The sequence below is a fragment of the Vipera berus genome (genome assembly GCF_964194415.1).
Source record: "Vipera berus genome assembly, chromosome: 1".
Classification (NCBI taxonomy): Eukaryota; Metazoa; Chordata; class Lepidosauria; order Squamata; family Viperidae; genus Vipera; species Vipera berus.
This window is the reverse complement of record NC_138202.1, coordinates 352679900-352693052: the sequence shown is the minus strand read 5'-3', so window position 1 is coordinate 352693052 and position 13153 is coordinate 352679900. Positions and strand designations below refer to the sequence as shown.

General features: G+C 48.4%; 1 protein-coding gene across 1 annotated transcript in view; it reads left to right on the top strand.

Annotated features, from left to right (window-relative positions):
* Positions 1 to 1087: 1087 nt before the first annotated feature.
* The window catches only part of CUEDC1 (CUE domain containing 1), a 92463-nt gene continuing 80397 nt past the window's right edge, over positions 1088 to 13153 (top strand). The window contains exon 1 of the mRNA XM_081334791.1: positions 1088 to 1291. The gene's annotated coding sequence lies outside the window, so the exon portion shown is untranslated. The remainder of the gene's footprint in view (positions 1292 to 13153) is intronic.

Below are 13153 nucleotides of genomic sequence, written 5' to 3'. Positions count from 1 at the left end.
TCCACTGCCACTTTGTGCTCTGGAGAAAATGTTAGCACTATAGCATCATGGATCTTGTTTCTTCAGATTTTCATTTATGAAATTTGTATGCTGCTCCCCTAGCTCTGCAAAATGACTTTGTCCTCAGTGAGCCAAATCATCTTTTCAAATAAACACAGCTCACCCAAGAAACTTCATATGACCTGGAAGATGTGATGAGATGTGGTTTCGGATTGGCTTTCAGGTTGTGACCTGACCCAGGATGCTAGAGGTCTTTGCAGAGAAGCTAGCTAAAGGGTCATCTGTCAGAGATGCTCTAGTCTAGTGCGGAGGTGTCAGATCTTGGCGACTTGTTAAGGTTTGTGGACTTCAACTCCCAGAATTCTCCAGCCAGCCAGTCTGGCTGGGGAATTAATAATAATTAATAATAATAATAATAATAATAATAATAATAATAATAAGAAGAAGAAGAAGAAGTTGGAAGGGACCTTGGAGGTCATCTAGTCCAACCCCCTGCTAAGGCAGGAAACCCTATACCATTTCAGACAAATGGCTGTCCAGTCTCTTCTTAAAAACTTCCAGTGTTGGAGCATTCACCACTTCTGGAGGCAGGTTGTTCCACTGGTTAATTGTTCTAACTGTCAGGAAGTTTCTCCTTAGTTCTAGGTTGCTTCTCTCTTTGACTAGTTTCCATCCATTGCTTCTTGTCCTGCTTTCAGGTGCTTTGGAGAATAGCTTGGCTCCCTCTTCCATAAGTCTTAAAAAGTCCAAAGTTGGACACGTTCCGATGGCTCCTGCACTGGGAAAGAGGTGGGACTAGAAGACCTCTACGTCCCCTAGGATGAGCTGACCGAGTCCAGCCCAAGGCCTGTGCCCTCTGCCCAAGCCCCCACGCCCCTTCCCCCGCCCGATCGTCTCGGCCGCCTCTAATCACCACCCCACCCCCCTCCGTCCCTTCCTCCCTAAATCCGTGTCACTTGAGGCCAAGGCAGCCTTCCCGTGGGGTGGGGTGGGGTGGGGTGGGGTGTGCTGGAGCTGCATTTCAAGCCATCGGCCGCTAGGCTGGGAGAAGAGAAGGGAGGGGAAAGGCGAGGCGGGGGGGGGGGAGACCCAGCCAGCCCGGCCTTACGACGTTCCGCTCCGGTGTGATTGCAACGGGGCTCGAGCAGCCGAGCGCGCAGCCCCCGCCGCCGCCGCCGCCGCCTTCGCCTTCATCCCGTCCTTAAGGAGCGGATCGTCACTCCGGCCCTGGCGGGAAGCCTTTCGGACGGAGGACGGAGCAGGAGGAAGGGGCCAACTTGAGCAAACTAACGTAGGTGGCTATTTGGCGGGGGGCGGAGGCGGAGGCTTCCTCCAGCCGGGCACCCCCGAGCGCCGTCCTCCCGTTCCCCGCTGCCTGCCTCCCTCCCTCTTCCTTCCTTCCTTCCGGCCGGCCGCCTGGCCGAGCGGGCCTCCCCGGCACCGGACGGAGTGGAGCGGGCTCAGCCCCCGCCGCTTTTTGCCGGAGCCCAGGCTCCGCCGATGGCGGCGCGCCCGCCCGCCCGCCCCCTGGGTCGCCTGCTGAGCCCCGCCGAGCCCAGGCGGAGGCTCCGGAGCGGCCTTTCGGAGCCAGCCACCCCTTGGCCGAGGCTCGGCCGGAGCAGCCGCTGGCTTCTCCGCTCCTCGCGCTTTGGAAGGGCCGGGCGGCGGGGGGGGGGCTGGGACCGCTTTCCCCACCCGGACCGAGGGAGCGCCGCCCGCCGGTAGAGGCGTCCGCGGGAAGGCTAAGCCAGCGTTTTCCAACCTTAGGAACTTGAAGATGCGTGGACTTCAACTCCCAGAATTCCCCAGCCAGCATAGCTGGCTGGGGAATTCTGGGAGTTGAAGTCCACGCATCTTCAAGTTCCTAAGGTTGGGAAACGCTGGGCTAAGCTACAGGAGGAAACCGGGCTGGGCGAGCGCACCTGACGCGGGCGGCCGGGGGGGGGGGGCTTTGCTGGGAGCAGAAGAATTAAGAGCAGGGGGGTCTTCAAACTTGGCCCTTTTTATGATTTCTGGACTTCAACTCCCAGAATTCCTCAGCCACCCAGGCTGGCTGAGGAGAATTTTGGGAGTTAAAAGTCCACAAGTCATAAAAGGGCCAAGTTTGAAGACCCCCCTGAATTAAGAGAGTAGCAGAATTGAGAGGGACCTTGGAGGTCTTCTAGTCCGACCCCCCCCACCCCCTTGCTCAAGCAGAGCCGGGAAGCAAGCGAGGCCGGCAGGCAGGCAGGCGCGGCAGTGGCTGAGCGAGTGGGCGGAAGGGTGAGTGGGTGGAGGCTCCGAACGGGCAGCCGGGGAGACAGGCTGGCGTTCCGGGGGTTTCGCGGGAGGGCGGGGGGGGGCTTCTCCGGTTCGGGCTCCTGGCTCTGGAAAGGGCCTATGGCAGGGGTCTTCAAACTTGGCCCTTTTATGACTTGTGGACTTCAATTCCCAGAATTCCTCAGCCAGCTTTGCTGGCTGAGGAATTCTGGGAGTTGAAGTCCACAAGTCATAAAAGGGCCAAGTTTGAAGACCCCTGGCCTATGGGAAGGGGACAGGGCTTCCCTTCCTTACAGGCAGTCCTTGACTTAGGACGGCAATTAACTGAATTTCGCCCCGTTTTTCACCCCTTACTTTGCCACTGTTCCTAAGTGAATCAGTTACAAACCTGGTTGTGAAGCGGATCAGGCTTCCCCCCCCCCTTGGCTTTGCTTGTCAGAAGGTCGCAAAAGGGAGTCACGTCTTGTAAATATGATTCAATTGCCCGGTGTCTGAATTTGGATCAGGTGACCGTGGGGATGCTGCGATGGCCGTAAGTGTGAAATAACCTGTGGTAAGGCGCTTTTTTCAGGGCCATTGTAACTTCGAACGGTCACTAAATGAACTGTTGTAAGTTGAGGACTACCTGCCGTTCAGGAGGATGTGGAAAAAATTCAGCAGCAACTATAAGTCCTTTTCTTGCTCCGTGCCGCATCATCATCGTTACCTAGTCCACACAACACCCTTGCAAAGTAGGCCTGTTTGATTGTTCCTAGATCACCGAAGGCTCAACTGAGGGCAGTAAATAACAGTTCAAGTACTTGTTAATCAGGTGGCAACATTTGTTTGTTTTTTTATTTATAGAATTCAAATAGCTGCCCATTCTGATCTTGTGACCGCTCACAGGACAAAACCTAAACGTGAAATAATAGACCATTACAGGTAGTCCTCAACGTACGACAAGTGAGATCGGAATTTCTGTTGCTAAGTGAGGTAGCTGTTAACGGAGTCGCAGCCGATTTTATGACCTTTCTTGCCACCCTTGCGAAGTGACTGGCATGGTCGTTAAGCAAATTGGCCTTCCCCCATTGATTTGACTTGTCAGAAGCCAGCTGGGGTCATCATGTGGCGATCACGTGACACCAGAACACCATAACGATGGTAAATACATGCGAATGCCCTAATTTTGTTCATGTGACCACAGGAACGCTGCAGTGATTGTAACTGTGAGGTGGACCGATCATAAATCACTTTTTTTTTAAAATGCTGTAGTAAATGGTTATAAGTTGAAAACTACCTGTGCAACAAAAGCTGAGGGCTCTGAAAAGCAGAATCTCATCCAACCATACAGGTGAGATTCTGCCAACATCTCAGCCCGTGTGCCAGGAAAAAGGAGCCAAGTCTTCAAGGCTTTCTGGAAAGCTAATGGGGTTGAGTTCTCCCGATTTGTCAATTAAGTGCTGGCAAGCTGGGTTTTGTTTCTTGGCAATGATCTGCCACCGCCATGTCTGAGGAGGTCAATACAACCTTTTGTAGCCCTGTGCTGAGATCCAGATTCAAAGGTGATTCAGTGTTTGTGGGTGTCCGTGTAGCATATGTTGTTAACGAAGCTCATCTGTTTGTGAGCTCCTGCAGGAAAACGTGGGTTCGGAGAAGGCCGACAGGTGTGATATGCCTGTCCATACATGCTCCAGGTCGACGTTTCTCCTTCAGACTGGATCCCCACCCAGGACTAGTAATACGAAGCAGCTCTTGCAGGATCTTCCAGGGATCTTCTCAATCCCATCCGCCTACCCGATCTGTTTGTCTTCCCTTCCAAATCCTTCAACATCGTCAATCCCAGTTGTTTTTTCAAGTTCAGAATCCTCTTGTAGCACGTGCCCAAAATATGTGAGCGTCTGCTGCTGATCATTGCCTCAATGCCTTTACAGGTAGTCCTTGACTTCCAATCGTCCTTTTAGCTACTGTTCGAAGTTCCAACAGCACCGAAAAAAGTGGTGTACAATGGATCCTCCCACTTATGACCATTGCAACATCCCTACTGTCGTATGATCAAAATTCAGCTCTTGGCAACCAGCGTGTATTTATAATGGTTGCAGCATCCTGGAGTCATGTGATCTTCCCAGCCAGCTTCCAACAATAGCAGTAGCACTTATATACTGCTCTACTGTGCTTTACAGCAGGGGTCCCCAACCCCCAGGCCGCGGCCTGGGCCATGCAAGCGGTGGGCAAGCGTGCTCATGCATGCAGTTTCACTTGTACGAGGGGCAGGCGCTCGCGCATGCAGCTCCATTTGTGCAAGTGGGTGTGCAAATGGAGCTGCACCCGTGAGCACAAGCGCCCTCCCACTCACACAAATGGAGCTGCAAGCGTGTGTGCCTGCCACTTATGTGACACGGAACCACCCACTCTCTCCCCCGCCGCTGGTCTGCAAAGCCGAAAAAGTTGGGGACCGCTGCTTTACAGCCCTCTCGGAGAAGGTTACAACATTATCCTCTCACCCCCAATAATCTGGGTCCTCATTTTACCAATCTCGGAAGGATGGGAAAGCCGAAACAACCTTGAGCCCGTCAGGATCGAACTCCTGGCAGTGGGCAGAGTCAGCCTGCCATGCTGCATTCTAACCACTGCACCAAGCAAAGTCAATGGGGAAAGCTGGATTTGCTTAACGAGTGTGATTTCCTTAACAATTGCAATGACTCATTTAACTGCCATAGTAAAAAAAGGTCGTAAAATCAGGCATGACTCACTTAAGTCCCTTGCTCAGCAGTGAAACTTCTGTTCTCATAGTGGTCATAAATTGAGGACTATCGGTATTTGGTCCTGAACTTATCTAGAAAGCTTCTTGCAGTCCATGGCACCCATAAAACTCATAAGCATTGATGTTCTTTTTTCTCCCTCTTTCTCAATATCCAGCTATCACTGGAAAGTCAGTTTACACCACTCCAATCTTTGTTGTTCTTCAGATATTCTTCTCTCTTAGGATCTTGCCTAAGGTTGCTGTTGTGATCTGGAACGGTTGAATTCCAAAGAATAATAATATGGAACAAACACAGATCTAAGTTACAAGTGGTATCTAGTTTCATTTTGGAAATGCACTGTCTGAAACTCTTGTCCACTTTAGCTCACTCAAATTGGCTGAAGTGGGTTAAATCAGATTCCCTCCCCTCCAAAAAAAGGAATTAGCCTCTCTCTAAAACAGGGGTCTTCAGACTTGGCCTTCTTATGACTTGTGGACTTCAACTCCCAGAATTCCTCAACCAGCATGCCTGACTGAGGAATTCTGGGAGTTGAAGTCCACAAGTCGTAAAAGGGCCAAGTTTGAAGACCCCTGCTCTAAAATTTCATTAGCTCTGCACTATTAAATGAAGGGGTACATCCTCCAGTTGAAATTTGGCTGGATGGAAGCTATTTAGATTCCAGAGATGTTTGTGGGTGTAACAGGGCTAGTCAGATCGGCTAATTTTGTAGCTATACTGGAAAATATTTGAAAGTTTACCTTTTTTTACTGCTCAAAAACGTTTCAGCTGGAATATTGCATCGGAGTTGCAGTTCACTTAGGTGTCCATGGCAGGATGGCTAATCTTTCCAAGGAGTAACTTGAATAGCCTGTTCTGTACCAGCCTGCTACCGGCCCTGCAGAAAAGGCAGGGACAACCCCTTTTACAAGAAGGCAAGAGGCTGGAATTACGCCTGCCAAATTTATTGCTACAAAAACAAATAGAACAAGACACGAACCAAGAAACAGGAGCTTTTCAAGTGGTTGCCTTCAGCAAACCAGCCCTCCCACGCATTCCCCCTTAAATACAGTTCAGGGCGTGGCTTCTCTCTGCCTCCTTCCGAGGAGCCCCATTGCCTTCCTCTGTTTACTCCTGATTGACTGCCTCCTGCGTCGGGCGTCCTTGAACAGGGCCAGCTGTGGGTCATCTTCATCCACGCTGTCAGGCTCACACAGCTGGGTCTCCGTGGTGACCAAGTGGGAGGGGCCTGGCTGAGGGCTCTCATCAAGCTGTCCAACCCCCTCAGCAAGCTCTTCAACACCCCCCTCCTCCTCCTCCTCTGAGTCGTCCGACCCAACTGCCGAACCCACAGGCTGACCCTGAATCACAACATAGCCCACACACTCCAGTAGAGAGAGGTTCTCTGAAGATGGGCTCCAGCAGAGTTTGAAAGCTTGGAAGAGTAAAACTCTGGTCCTGGTGAACTGACTCAGATTCATTCTAGTAACGTGACATCTTATTTCTGAAAATAATCTCCCTTTTGTTTCATTTGTCATTGGTTGCTTCGGTTAGCTGACTAGGAGTTTGCAAACTTTGGGGGCAGGATCTGTCAGTGACATGCTTGTAGGAATCAGGGTTTCGGCAAAATCAAAGAAAAGTCATGAGGGCACCTGTGGTGATGTGATCATGACCCCCATAGAAATGGGCGGAGCTTCTATCATAATGCCATAGCTGCCATCTTGACCTTTTGGACCATATTCTGCGGTCATGTTGGAGTTGAAACTTAAAGAGACTTTTCAGGTGTGAAAATCAGCTTGGTGGATTAAACAGAATAACAGGATTGGAAGGGATCTTGGAGGTCTCATAGTCCAACCCACTAATCAGGCAGAAAACCCTATAGAGCAGGGGTGTCCAAACTTTTTTCAAAGAGGGCCAGATTGGATGAAGTGAACATGCTGGAGGGCCGAACATTTTTCCGAACATTATAACAACCTCAAAATTCAGAGCTGTTTTCAAACAGGTACAAAATTATTGCATGAAAATACCCTTGGGCATGTGTGTGTGTGTGTGTGTGTGTGTGTGTCGCTCCCAGGAGGCCCCCTAAGCACGGCCGTCTGGAGATGCGTCCTCCCTCCCCTCCAGAGGGCTTCGGAGCCGGGGCAGCTCTGGTGGCGAAGAAGGCGTGCCCTGATTCTCCCGGGCCAGGCCTGCCCCGCCGCTGCCTCACCTTCCTCCCTGCCGAGGAAAGAACCAGCGCCGCACGCCCCAACCCGCTAGCCACACCCCGGTAGCCTCCGCCGCCCGCACCAGGCTCAGCGCCTCGCTGGGAAGGAGGGGCGCTCCTGCCCCGCCCAGCGGAGCCGCGGCTTACCTGGGCCGCGACTGGAAGGCATTCTGCATGTGCCCAGAGGCGCCACGCCCCTCCGCCAATGCGGGCGGCCCCTCTTGAAACCAAAAAGCAGCTCTCCCCAATTTCTGTAAGCCCCCCTCCCCCCGCCACCTTTCCCCTAAAGAATGCCACAGCCAGCTTTCCGTGCAGGAGGCTTGCGCCCCCCGCGCGCCGGCTCCCTCGCCCGGTCAGCCCCTCCAGTCTTTCGCAGAAGAAATGGGCTGATAGATGTTGGTGGAAAGGACCCCCCACCCCTTGCCCCGCCTTGAGGCTGCTGAAGAGCCTCCAGCAATGACCCGACCTACTTCCCTCGCTTGCCTTCTCCAACTCCAAACTCGCTTGTCCTACGCTCGTCTTCCAAGTTTGGGCGGTGACGTCAGGATCGGGCTTCCGATGCGGCCCTCTCACCGCCCTCCCTCCTGTGGCAGACAGTCTTCTGCTTGCCGCCCTCAATCAGAAGGGAGGGCCATGGGAGGGCAGCATTTACACAGAGCAGGGAGGGCTGTTAGAGGGCCGTATTAAACCGCCCCCCGGGCCGCAAATGGCCCCCGGGCCGGACTTTGGACATGCCTGCTATAGAGGGAGTCTTCGACGTACGACCACAATTGAGCCCAAGGGTTCTGTTGTTAAGAGAGACATTTGTTACATGAATTTTGCCCCATTTTACAACCTTTCTTGCCTCAGTTGTTAAGTGATTCACTGCAGTTGATAAGTTAGTAACCTGGCTAAGTGAATCTGGCTTCCCCATTAACTTTGCTTGTCAGAAGTTCGCAAAAGGGGATCACGTGACATTGCAACCGTCATAAATATGAACTAGTTGCCAAGCATCCGAATTTTGATCACATGACTACGGGGATGCTACAAGAATTGTTAAGTGTGAAAAACAGTCATAAGTCACTTTTTTTCAGTGTCGTTGTAACTTTGAATGGTCACTAAATGAACTGTTGTAAGTTGAGGACTACCTGTACCATTTCAGACAAATAATTATCCAATCTCTTCTTTAAAAACTCCAGTGTTGGAGCACCCACAACTTCATTGCACTGATTAATTGTTCTCACTGTCAGGAAATTTCTCCTTAATTCCAGGTTGCTTCTCTCCTTGATTAGTTTCCATTCATGGCTTCTTGTCCTGCCTTCAGGTGCTTTGGAGAATAGGCCATAAGCATACCTGGCTGAGGAATTCTGGGAGTTGAAGACCACAAGTCATAAAAGGGCCATGTTTGAAGACCCCTGCCATAAACATGAATGATCCTTGCTGTGATTTGATAATCTTATGCCAAAGACCACATGAGTTCCTCAAACATTGGCTCTTTTTGCACAACCATAGATTTTAGTGGCAAACAGATTTTAGTGGCGATTAAACAGCATAGCTAGTTTAGTGTGTCAGGCAAAGCTGAAAACTAGGTTAATAGACTAAACTATAATTAAGTTAATCATAATCCTGAGTGATCAATTGTTTACTTTATCCATTCTTTGCCTTACAGTAGCCCTTCTGCTTGTTTTGGTGAAACTTAGAAAAGAAGCAAGTCATGTGATATAATACACAAACACACCCACACACTCTTACATATTCCAGCACATTCGATATGTTTTCCTCTTCTTTGTAACATCTTGGTAGAGATAATGTCATTATTATAGATCGACAGATCCTTAATTCCCCTCCAGAAACTGCAATATAAATTGGAATAAAGATACTATTTCAGGAAAAATGAATTCAGTGAGAAATAGGAATTTAATTCTGGGCTTTACACATGCAAGGTATGTAAAAAAAGAGAGACAGGACTTCAGTGGTGTGGTTAGAAACTATATTGATTTTTTTTTACTCCTGAAGGATGCCTCACTTCAATTAATTAAATAAAAATCTAATTACTGAAGATGCAACCCTAAGTCTATGCTTAATCTGTTAATTAACTTGGCATGACTTTAGCCAAGAATAAAAAGTAGACTAGTTCTTTGAATAATAACATAACCTTATAATGTACCTTACCTTTGATGTCAGCTATTTTTCTTTCTTTTTTATAGCTGATTGTGCATAGCTGTTTTTGTGGTGTACAGCTTAAGTCAATTTTAAGGATAGACAGCAGGAAACAAATGTATAGATAAATGATTAATATGAGAGGGAGGAGAATCTCTTTATTTTTTATTTTGCCTACCCCTGACCTAGGGACAGTTGCAATGGGTCATAAATACATGCCACATGACACGAGGATCCTGCAGTGGTCATTAATGTGAAAAATGTCATAAGTCACTTTTTTGAGTGCCGTTGTAACTTTGAGTGGTCACTAAACAGATTGGTTGTACATCAAGGACTACCTGTACTTGCTGATATGCTTTTGAGTCGTCATCCACATGACTGATTTGTAACTGTGAAGCATCTGGCCCAGGAATGCCAGTGCCTGGAGGGAAAACACAGATTGAGTGTGATAGCCAGGTGTGAATTTCCTCTGGGATGTAGCTTGGTTTCCTGTTGTGTCCAGATGAATTGCAGGTTACAGATATCTGCTTCCTAAAACAATGCAACATGTTTTGCGTTCTCTATCATCTGGCTGTCTCTATCCCCAGACGTTTCCAGATTAGGATACAGTAAAATTTCCTGCTGGGTCTGGGGCTTTAGCTCAATGTTTCTCAAACTTGGCAATTTTAACATAATGGGTAGTCCTCGACTTACGACCACCACGGAGTGCAAAATTTCTGTTGCTAAGTGAGGCCGTTGTTAAGTGAGTTTTGCCCCATTTTACAACTTTTCTTGCCACACTTGTTAAGTTTGTAGCAAAGTTGTTATGTGAGGCTGGCTTCCCCATTGGCTTTGCCTGTCAGAAGGTCGCAAAAGGGGATCACGTGACCTCGGGACACTGCAACCGTCATAAATACATGCCAGTTGCCAAGTGCCTGAATTTTGATCACGTGACCATGGGGATACTGCAACGGTCGTAAGTGTGAAAAACTTATGTCATAAGTCATTTTTTTCAGTACTGTTGTAACTCTGAACAAATGATTGTAAGTCAAGGATTAGCGTGTTTCTCCAAAAATAAGACCGGGTCTGATGATGATGATGATGATGATGATGATGATGTTGGAAGGGGCTTTGCAGGTCATCTAGTCCAACCCCCAGCTCAGGCAGGAAACCCTATATCATTAATTTTTGCTCCAAAAGACGCATTAGGGCTTATTTTGGGAAAAATACGCTACTAAATGCGTCCGTCTGGCTGATGATCTTAACTGGGGCTTATTTGGGGTGAGGATTATATTAAGCGTGTCCTGAAAAATCATGCTAGGGCTTATTTTCCGGTTTGTTGTTGTTAGTTGCAAAGTCATGTCCAACCCATCGCGACCCCATGGACAATGTTCCTCCAGGCCTTCCTGTCCTCTTCCATCTTCTGGAGTCCATTTAGGTTCATGCCTACTGCTTCAGTGACTCCATCCAGCCACCTCATTCTCTGTCGTCCCCTTCTTCTCTTGACCTCAACCTTTCCCAGCATTAGGCTCTTCTCCAGTGAGTCCTTCCTTCTCATTAGGTGGTCAAATATCTGAGTTTCAACTTCAGGATCTGGCCTTCTAAAGAGCAGTCAGACTTTGTAAACAGACTTTGTTTACAAGTTCTCAGGTTTCTTTGGCCCCAGCCCAGCCAACCTGAACTCCATCCAAGATGGTGAACCAGTTGACACATTCAGGTCTGAAAAGAGCCAGTCTTTGTAATCAGATCTCGTTCTTGGTAAGAGGGTTGGCGTGTCAGATAAAGGGCTGGTGCTCCTTTTAGAGCACTTACAGGAAAAGAGAGTCATCAACAGGTTGGATAATTACTGTAATTGCAGCATAATAACATACTGCACGGTGGTTAGGCTGTGACATCTAACATTAAAAGAAAGGCAACCTTTATTATATTAGTAAAAAGTAAAGTCTCCCTTGAGTTCAGCTCTGTGAACCTGCTTACATTGCCACCTTGGCAATAATACAGAAGTGGTGTGCCACTGTCTACCTTGAGATTGTCTATCTTGTTTATTAAATTTATATAGCTGCCCAACTTCTACACCAGGGGTAGGGAACCATGGCCCCTTTATGACCCCTGGACTTCAACTCCCAGAATTCCTGAGCCAGCATGGCTGGCTCAGGAATTCTGGGAATTGAAGTCCACAGGTCATAAGGAGGCCATAGTTTCCCACCTCTATTCTACACAGTGACTCTGAAAGGTGTGTAACATTAAAAATCCACAGTTAAAAATCCACAATTTAAACCCTACGTCATCTGGGGTTGTGGCAACAGAATCAAACAAGCCACTTGATCAGCTCTGAATGGAGTCCCCAGGCCCATTGACAAAACCACGTCTTCAAGGTCTTGTGGAAAAGCAACGAGGGTATATGTGTGTCATCAATCTTATTTCTGAGAGAATGATGTTCCAAAGGGAGGGAGCCACTACAGAGAAGGCCCTTTTTCTAGGTCCTCCAGATGCATGTTTGCTGGGCAATTGTGGGAGTTGAAGTCCACACAGTTTAAAACTGCCTAGGTTGAGACATACTGTTCTAGATCATTCCTGGCAATAACAACAACAACTTACATTAAATTAAAAAGGTAAAGGTTCCCCCGCACATGCGTGCTAGTCGTTTCTGACTCTAGGGGGCCGGTGCTCATCTCCGTTTCAAAGCCGAAGAGCCAGCGCTTGTCCGAGGACGTCTCCGTGGTCATGTGGCCGGCATGACTAGACGCCAAAGGCGCACGGAACGCTGTTACCTTCCCACCGTAGTGGTCCCTATTTTTCTACTTGCATTTTTACGTGCTTTCGAACTGTTAGGTTGGCAGAAGCTGGGACGAGTAACAGGCGCTCACTCTGTTACGCGGCACTCAGCATTCGACCCGCCAAACTGCCAACCTATTAAGACAAAACACTGTACTGATATAGAGCTAGTTTCTGATTTAAACAGTTTCCTGGCTTTAATAAAGAGCATTAACCCAAAACTAATTCCATCTTCCAGTTACAAAAAGCAAGCCTAATCCTCACCAGAATTAAAATGTACATCGTGACACTACTGTTTAACTGACCTGATTAAAGCACGTTGTGTGAATACATCCATAGTATTAACCAGAAATAGAGAAAAGAGGAAGTTTAGTCAGCTGAGGTATGTCTCTCCTTAATCTTTGTTTCAATTCCAGTTTTTCCAGGTGCAGCTGGGGTAGATACCTGCCTAAAACCTGGAGAGTCATCACTCTGCCTAGACCAATAATTAGATTACCTGGAGCTTTACAGGTGTTTTGGATTTTAGATCTTTGGCAAAAACCATTGCAGCCAGTGGCAAGAAACTCTTGATTTTAATCCAAAAGATCAGGAGGTACCAGATTCTGTAACCCAATGTTTCCCAATCTTAACTATTTTAAAGGTGTGGACTTCAACTCCCAGAATGCCTCAGCCAGCATTCTGGGAGTTGAAATCCACATGTCTTAAAATGGCTAAGCTTGGGAAATACTGGTCTAGTACGTGAATTTGAATATTGGAGTAGGGTTTTTTTAGAAAACCAGGCATACCTTACAGCAGGGGTCCCAAACCCTCGGTCCATGGACCGGCACCGAGCCACGGCATGCCAGAAACCGGTCCATGCAAACAAGCAAAGCCTTTAAGATACAGAGACTTCAAATCCCAGATTTCCCCAGCCGGCTGAGCTTGACAAACAGTGATTTAAATCAGTGTTTCTCAACCTTAGCAACTTCATGAGGTGTGGGTTTCAGCATGCTGGCTGGGGAATTCTGCTTGTTGAAGTCCACACTTCATTAAGTTGCCGAGGTTAAGAAACCCTGGATTAGAAGTGTTCTCTTCCAAC